The sequence below is a fragment of the Harpegnathos saltator genome, unplaced genomic scaffold (genome assembly GCF_003227715.2).
Source record: "Harpegnathos saltator strain DR-91 unplaced genomic scaffold, Hsal_v8.6 scaffold691, whole genome shotgun sequence".
Classification (NCBI taxonomy): domain Eukaryota; kingdom Metazoa; phylum Arthropoda; class Insecta; order Hymenoptera; family Formicidae; genus Harpegnathos; species Harpegnathos saltator.
In genome coordinates this window covers 358,385-368,044 of record NW_020230528.1, presented here as the reverse complement: position 1 = coordinate 368,044, position 9,660 = coordinate 358,385, and positions in this window count along the sequence as shown.

Here is a 9,660-nt window from a genome sequence, read left to right as displayed (position 1 = left end):
GGAAGCAATGTGTGGCCTGGCGTTGTGCCATGCAACAATTTCACTGGACGTTCTCCTTTGCCAGTATACGGGCGTTTTCGTTCCAATTCTTGACTCAAGCAGATTAATTGACATTGGTAGCAGTCCGCAGTAACTGTTTCACCCGGTTCCAACAACTCATAATAAAGCACGTCCCCGATATCCCATCAAATGCAGAGAAGAACCTTCTTTCCGAAGCGATTAGGTTTTGCGACCGATTCAAATGATTCGCCGGAATTTATTGCCATGACTTTCTGCGTTTCGGATTGTCATAGAGTATCCATTTCTCATCGCCCGTAACGATTTTCCACAAGAAAGACTTTCGACGCTGCTTATTGAGAAGAGAAAGACACACTGCCACTCGTTGATTTTTGTTGGTTTCAGTGCGTTCATGCGGAACCCATTTTCCTTCTTTCTGGATCTTTCCCATCTCATGTTGGCGTTTGGAAATCGTTTGCTGCGTTACTCCCAACTGTTCTGCAAGCTCTTTTTGTGTTTGTGCCAAATTCTCAGCGAGCAGTTGTTCCAAATCATCATTATCGCACTTCGGAGAACCTCCAGGGCGTTGTTTGTCGATTAGATTGAAATTACCGCTTTTGAACCGCTTAAACAAAAATGCGCACACATCGTACGATACAATACCTTCGCTGAGAAAGGAACAAATCGATTCGCACGCTCTTGCAGCATTTTTCCTTGTTCCTGGAATTCGTAAAGAATGCAGTGTCGGATATGCACCTTATCTGTTGCCATTTTCGACTGTACTGAACTGAATATTTTTGAAGGTTATGTTGGGCCTTCCGCCAAACTATATGTTCCTTTTTAATAGTTATATGTCAACATTGCATAATCACAAAAGAACGGGAAAATCTATTCAATTTAAAATTGATTTCATAACTGCTTAAAATAATTTGGATTATTCATTTGTACACCTAATACGCGCTCGGATACGACGCGGGCGACAACGCACTCGCGTTCACGGAAATGCACGCCGCGGCGTGCGTAAGTGACACGCAGCACGCGAGACCTCCGCCGCGCCGTCACGCGAAACGCGATACCGTTAAGTATGTATGCGCGCACGTTTCCGAATTCCCGGGCGACTCCGAATTTTTATCGGCTGACACAACTCGGCAGGTTTATCGCGAGGACACGTTTTCCCTGACGCGTCGATCCCCTCCCCTTTCTCTCTCTCTCTCTCTCTCTTTTTCTCTCCAAGTTTGCCGGTCCGGGGGAAAAACGGCTAATTGTGAGCCTCGCGCGACGAGTGCACGCACACCGGACGAAATTATGGACTTCCGGAGGAGAATTCCAGCCCCGCGCGAGCGTGTGCGGGGTATAAAATCGCCATTTTTATACGAGCGCCCTGGGGGAGTGCGACGATGTGTATTTCTGGGACGCTTAATCGGCCGAAAAAAACCAGACGCGCGCGTTATCACGTTGGAGTAAGTGATTCGCGTTAAAACTGGGAGACTTTTGTTTTTGCAGCCCGCTTCCGCGTCGCGTTTGGACCGAACGAGTAGAAAAATTAATAGGGCTCTGGTAAGAGCCTGATTATTTTTCATGAACATTAATCGGGCCCTAGTAAGGATAGAAAGATAAAGTATACAAGATACAAGATGTGTAACAAATGGATTATTATAAGGCAATATTAACAGGGCCTTATAAGAAAATATTTTTATTACTGCTTGAATAAAAATATTTGTTTTTCTCATTCCAAGAAATTTAGATTGTAATTTCTTTATTTCTTTATAACTTTGTTAGTATATAATAAGAATTTTTTATTTTAAAAGTATAGCATTCTTTACACATGAAAATCCTGCTACTGTTTTCATTAAAGTTTACTGCATTTCAAAACGAAGACTATACTATATTCAAAACAAATACTAGAAAAATCCTTTCAAGAGACTAATGAATATGGCAATTAACAAAACTAATAAAATTTGTTAATTGGGGTATAATTGAAAAATCTTTAAAAGAATGAAGAAAAACCAGATGGATAGTACCTATTAAATAATACTAAACTATGACAATTTTATTACACGTTTCAGATTTTATTATACGTTTCAGATTTTCTATAACAAAACCTGATTTTGTATATCTAAAGCATCCCAAAAAGTTCCTTCTAAGGCTCTTCTCAGCCTTTCCCTGTCAAAGCCTTATTTATTAGATTTAAAGCATTTCTAAAAAATCCTTCTAAGACCTTTCTCAAAATTTTCCTATCAAAGCCTTATTTCGTAAAATCTAAGGCATCCCTAAAAGATCCTTTTAAGATCCTTATCAATTTTCCCTATCAAAGTTTTATTTATTAAATCTAAAGTACTCCTAATAAATCCTTCTAAGATCTTCATCAGTTTTCCTTATCAAAGCCTTATTTTGTAAGATCTAAAGTATCTCTAAAAGATCCATTTCGGGGCCTGATGTTGTAATAATAAGATATCCCTTTTTAGGGCATCCTATCTTCAGTCTTATCGAGGGTTTATCCTTCATGAGGATGGCTCCCGTCGCGTTTGAACCGAACGAGTAAGAAACGGCGTACAAGACCGCGCGGCAAATTTGACTCTTCCTAATTCCGTAGAATTACAGGAAACGAAGTCAAGAATCTTCAAACTCGCAGTCGCTTTTGTGACACGGCGGTATGTAAGAGCTCCCTCGCTACCTCCGGCGTTCCCTTATCGCGGCGCATCTCTTTAATTACGCAAAATTGTCTATTTATAGACGCACATTTATAGACACACACGCGCATCGTCTCAGAGAATGCACTCTCTCTCTCTCTCTCTCTCTCTCGCGAGGTAGACGTCGAGACGACGATATTACGTCGCTGTCATCCTGCTGCAACCTTTCGCCGGCAATTAACGCCGGGCTACAGCAAAATTCGCTATCTGCGAAATTACTGCATTAACTTGGAACGTGCTTCTGAAATATGGCACGGGTTGTCCTTTCCGTCCTCCTCTCTCACCCCCGCCCGCCGAACCCGTATCCCCTCGTCGTCGTCGTCGTCGTCGGAAGTAACGAAAGATCGCGTTACCCGGGGTGTCTCGCGCGCTGTCTCCGCCAGCCGGTCCTCGCAAAACGCAGAAAGATGTGACTCACGTAACGGCGAGCGCGAAATTAAACGTAAAATCGGCGAAACGTGGTCGACCGGGACGGCGAGGGCTTTCTATGCAATTGGCTCTGCGAGGATTTGCGACGATAGGGCCTGAGCTTTCAGATTTTCTTTCTTCGTGCCCTCCGCCGCCCAAGAGGGGCGGCAGAATTGTCTCGAGCGGCGAAATTGGCGAAATTGCTCGAGATATATTTTCGTTTCCGCGTCGGGGATTGTATTGGTATTCATTTTTCCCCTCTGTGCAAAGTCGAAGACTGCCGTCTTTATCAAATCAACCGGTTCGCCGGTGGAGTTGAAGACAACGTTTTGTGCCAAAACTGCTGGGAGCGAATAGTTCCGTATTTTACATGGAAACTTATCTACAGGGATTTTCTTGGGTCGTTGATGGCGAATTCAGGATCGAAATTTCAAAATTTAAAGTGACGGATCCGATATGGCGGCTTCCAACGGGTAGCTCTGATATTCCATTATAAATCCATCATTATGTATCCATCAAACTCGTTATGTTTATGGCCGCAGATAACGACTGTCATAAATCCGAAGTTTCCACCAGAATCATTCAACGAATAAGTAGTTTCCTCCAACATATTTCACCCGCTAATAACGGAAGTAAAAGTACCTGGTATAGTGGAATACTACTGATCACTACAAGCCGCCATATCGGATCCGCCATTTTAGACTTAGTAATTTTGACTGAATTCATCATCAGCAACCCAAAAAATATGAACATATCGAATATGATCTTCTCCATAATGAAAAACCTGAACATATCGAATATGATCTTCTTCATAATGGAACAACAAAATTAGTCACTTGGAGCCGCCATATTAGATCTGCCATCTTGAATTTTGAATTTTCGACGCAGCGGCCCGAAAAATCCTCTATGATGAAGATTTCACAGAAAATAAAATGGTGATATCAATCTTAATAAATATTCTTCCAAAACTGACAAACTTGAGTATCTAAGCGTTGCCATATTGGATCCTTCAAATGCAAATTCATTGAAAATTGGCAGAGTTACTCACGGTGCTCATATATGAGTCATTGCTAGTTGCGGCACTTCTTTTCTCGCTCATATACGAGTCATTAGGCAGCGAACTACTGAAACAGAAGAAAATGCTAAAATTTCCCTCCGTCGAGAACAATCTTAGTTGCCTATCCGATACATATCTCGACGGAAAAGCTTTTTACGATTTGTCGCGTTGTGAAAGAATATATGGCGGCAAAGTACATGGCATCTTTGTGGTCGCTTTAAAAGCTGGCCAGCTTATAAACCACGTCGCTGTGTACTAGTATGCATATTTACCGTGCATGGAGTAAATGAGGGTCACGAACCGCCCCAGGAAGCACGGACGAGGAAAAAGTGCGAGGAAAGAAGAGGGAATGAGGGAAGAGAGAGGGGGTGAGGGGAGATGGGAGAAACAATGCGCGGCTTTTGCCAGCAATTCATCTTAATTTGATTGCAGGAGATGTTGCCAACCGCGCAACGCCCAACCCTCACCCCCTCTGCACCTCCCTCGCAGGCATGCAGGCTACGAGCAAAATTATGATTTCCGTCAGGATATGCCGGTGTGATGCAATATTGGCGAAGCGCTTGGCGGCCCGATTAATTCGATTGGCTGAGACACGCGTTAAATTATATCACGCGTAATACCACGTGCCGCGCTCTGCGGCTGCTGTGCAGTTTGCATTTTCCCGGTGCAATCGCGTGGATGGACACGGGAACGCTAAAATTAACGCGGTCGCCGTTGATCAGTATTGCCTTTCGATCCTCGGCTCGTCGTCGCGCTTTGACAACGCGATCGCCCGGCTGGTTTTTTCATCGTTATTATTAGGTTGTATTCCTACCGCTGATGGTCCTGGATGATACTTTAGTTTATGCTGTAGTCGTTAGGTTTTAGAGGTTATGCATCTCGTCATTTATGAACAACAATCAGTCAACAAAAGAGGTTTCTGTGTATGAAAAAAAGGTGATAAAGAGTTGAAGCGAATATGAAACGCGCGATAAAGTGTTTTACCGACATGTGTTTCTTCATTACTTTGACTTGAAAAAAAGTGCAGCTGTAGCTTATCAATTGCTTCTGGACACTTATAGCGAAACTGTCCCTTCGGAAAGAACGTGTAAGAAATGGATGCGACGTTTCAAAGAAGGTGATATTGAAGTTGCAGACAAAAAACGTTCAGAGCTGCCGAAAAAATTTGACGACGAGAAACTGCAGGAGTTATTGGATGAAAATCCGGCGCAGACGCTCAATGAAATGTCAGTAGCCCTCGGAGTCGAGAAACCAACCATTTCGAGACGGCTGCATATCCCAGGGAAAATCCACAAAGAAGGATGCCTCATCAATTGTCAGAGAGCTCAAAGTTGAATCGCTCGAACATTTGCATTTCCTCGCTTGCTAAACATAAGAAGAGCTTTTTGTAGCGTGAATCGTGAATGGAGACGACAAGTGGATGTACTACAAAAATCCGAACCGGAGGAAGTCGTGGGCAGACCACGGTCAACCTTCAACTTCGACACCAAAGCGGAATATTCGCGGAACGAAGATAATGCTTTGCATTTGGTGGGGTATGGAAGGCATAGTGTATCATGAGCTTCTGAATCCCAGTGAAGCGGTTAATGCCACACTTTATCAACGCTAACCGAAGCGATTGAACGACGAATTGATGCAAAAAGGCCGTTAGTAGCCAGTAATAAGCGGAAAGTGATCCTCTTGAACATGATAACGTTAGACCGCACGTGGCAAGAACGGTTAAAGAAACACTGATGGATCTGGAATGGGAAGTTCTCCCGCACCCAACATATTCCCCCGATCTTGTTCCTTCCGATTTTCATCTGTTCCGCTCCATGCAACGCGCCTTGGAAAATATGCATTTCGCCAAGCTCGAGGAACTCCGAAAAAGGGTCGATGATTGGATCGCTTCAAAAGACAGGTCCTTCTTTCGACGGGGGATCCAACTTTCATCAGAAAAATGGCGCAATGTAGTCGAAAATAATGGCAATTGCTTTAATTGATGTCCGATTGTAACATATCATGAAAATAATAAATATTCCAAGTAAAAAAGCGGCACGAATTAATGCAACCCCCCGAATATCTCGGGGTCTTCAGGTATCCGAATTTAAATGCCAAGGTGATAAGAACACCCAGAGGCCCGGCGTTGATACTTTTACTTGAATCATCAATGTGCTCGATCGAGAAGATCGAAGAGAAATGGAAGTCGAGGACGCGCGACGTGTCACGACGAGCGTTACTTCGCGCTAGATCGACGAATTTCATCAACAGCTGGATTCTGTAACTCGTTATTGGAGTTAACGACACTTTCGTTATTGTTGCGCAGTTTTTGTATACCGTAGAAAAGCTGCGCAACGATAACGAAAGTGTCGTTAACTCCAATTACGAGTTACAGAATCCAGCAGCAGGGACTGTATTCCGTACTCGCGTACCGATAATTGTCGGTGTCGTTAGCAGTATTGCGCAGCTTTTTTGTTATATGAAAAACCTGCGCAATGCCGCTAACGACACCGACAAATGTCGATATGCAGGTACGGAATATAGCCCCAGCAGAGCGAGATATCGAAGAGGATCGGTCCGCTTGAGACTTAACCCTTTGAGGTATAGTGGTAAGTATACTTGCCACCTATTTATCCTCACATTTTCATGAAATATTTCATATTTGAGAGATTCTTGTCGGGTTTTTTGCGTTTTTTAGCTTCTTATATAATATGGGAAATGGGAATACATATGATATGGGGATCTTATCTTATATGATATGGGGATACATGAAAGGTTGAAAAGTATTTTGCATAAGTTGTCCCTTATTATAAATAAACAAAGTATGAAAAATACACATTTTTACAGAAAAAAATCATTTTCCACGAACTATGAGTGAATTTTTTGCTCAAAACCAAGATTTGGGGTTTTTTGAGCTCGCTGATTACGAATATGAGGTCCAAATTCCAAAATTAATTTTCCAAGAAATTGCGAATTCAAGATGGCGGATCATAGAATTTTTATTAAATTAGCTAAAATTGTACTCTGGTTAGTTTTTGAGCTCGCTGATTACGAATCTGAGGTCCAAATTCTAAAATTTACTTTCCAAGATGGGGGATCGTAAACTTTTTATATGATTAGCTGAAATTGTACTTTGGTTAGCTTTCAAGGTTGCTGATTACGAATCCGAGATCCAAAACTCATTGTCATCGAAATTATCGCAATTTTCCATATTTGCATCCGCCATCTTGGACCCGCCATCTTGGATCCGCCATCTTGAATTTCAAAAATCTGATAACGGATTCGTCATCAGCGACCCCAAAAACCCTGTATATAAATTTTCATGTGATTCGGATTTTCTGAAAAATACGTGCCTCAAAGGATTAAAGAGCACTGACTTCCCTCGAAGCGGCGCGTCTCTGCCGATCGCTTTATTCGGCTTCTCCTCTTGCGTGTCGCTAAAAGCTAGTTATAGAGGCCGCCGGTGCTGCGTTTTCTCGCGGGGAGGCCGACCAGACGAAAGAAAAGGAGAGAGGGAGAGAGAAGTCTCTCTTTCCCGCGAGCGGCGGACTCGAAATACGTTTTCCGATCGCGGCTCGCTGCTCGTTGCCGCCGCTGCTGCTGACGCTGCTCTTTCCGCGCCGACCTCGCGCGCAGCAGTCGCGGCACGCAATGCGCGCACAAGGCACCGCATACCAAAGCGCGCATCCACAACGACTTTGACGCATACATAAATCCAGGAAGGCGTCCTGAGCATTGTGAGGCTCGTCAGACGCTCCTCTCTCTCGCGCGCGCCTTCTTTAGAAACGCCATTTCTCCGCGTCATGCGTTCGCCGTCCCCCTCTTCCCCTCCCCCGCCGCGCCACTTCTGATCTCATTATGCCTAAGCGCAGAACTGAACAGCGCACAATGTGTCTTTCATCCGTCGCGCGCGCGCGCGCGCCTCTCCGGACTACGCTCCGTAATCTCATGGATAAACTTTGCAATTTGCCCTCCCCCTTCGCGGTGCCTCCTCTGCGAAAGAGCTTACACGACACGCTCGCCCCCGTCCGTCGCGACGCAGCAGCGTCGCAAGTCCTTACGGTCGTCGAAACAATTACCGTCATTTCTCGCCGCTATAGGCGCGCACTGTGGAGCCCACCCCCCCCCCCGGTCTGTTCTCCCAGCGCGCTAATAACTTGTTACCTCCTCCGGCCAAAGTTTCGCCGATGAAGCGGTGCCGCTTAATTGAACCTTTCTCACCTTCGCCTCGAAGGTCCGGGAAAAGGGCGCGGCCCCTTGCCAGCCGGGCCGTGGCCGGGAATTAAGTTTCCCGAAGAATCCGCACGATTATACGCGCGGAACACGATCGGCCCTTTCACGCGCACCAACGCGGGCTGGTGGCGGAGGGGAGGAGGAAGGGGAGGGAGCACTCCCCGAGGTGTAAAATTTTTAAGTCGCGCGAGGAAGGTGGGCACGGCAGTCCCGCCTTTGAATGGCGAATGGTTTTCGGGCCGGCGAGCCGAGACGGGGCCGAGGCGAGCCGAGCTGAGGCAAACTGTAAGAAGGAAAGGTCGTATTTTGACACTGCTGACAGCGGGTCCTTATTCTCATGGTAATACTACGCCAACGACGCCTTTTCAGGAGCCCGTTTCCCTCCCCGCCGTCGTTGTCCTTGGGGCGCCTGCTCGGCGACTCGGAGGATTCCTCCGAGGAGACTTTGCCCCTATGATCCCTAACAGACGCCTCGTCGTCCTCGTCCTCGTCCTCGTCGTCGTCGTCGTTAACCGCCAAGTGTCCCCGTCATGAAACCAGATCATTCTTCGCTGTTCTTCATTTCTCGTCCGCCTCGCTGAGCACGTCGCCGCGAGTGTGCTCGCGAAGACGCGCGCAATTTGCCGGGATCGATCGCGGAGTCGACGAGAGATTGGGATTACCGTTACCGCGTCGAAAATCACGGCAGGAGAGGATTTTATTTTCTTCTTCTTCCTTTTTTCTAGAGAAGAGTGGAGCGAAAGTTTGGAGAATGCCGTAGTTTGCATAAGTCAGTTACTGTGTACGGCGAGCGAAGCGCTCGGAATCAGCTACCTAAATAACTCTCTCACGCTCGAAGGTGAGGGGATGGGGGGAAGTTGCCGAACGAAAGTCTCGCGGGCGAGCGAGCGAGCCAGCGCGTGCGCCGAGCATGTCGCGTCGTCCAGATGTATTTATTTTCTCCACCGTCATGATTCTCTCTCGCCATGAGGACGGTCAAAAACGTTAAATGATCTAAACGAACCGTCGGGCGTCACAATGGGCGTCCGTAACTTCGTCGATATTTCATGGTCGCACAATCGAGCCAAACGCCGGGGCCTTTTTATTTTGATAGTTGGCACAACCGCGCTCGCCGCAAAGGCCGCTCGGCGGGAGAAAAGGGAAGAGGGTGCCATTTTCGATTATTACGGGACATGACAATAGCGAAGGGGAGAACGCTGGCGCGGCCTTTCGGCTCCACGGTATTTACGGGCGTAGCGAGCACGTTAGAAGCCGGAAGCCAATGGCGTAAGCTACAACCATTACCGCGTAATGCAC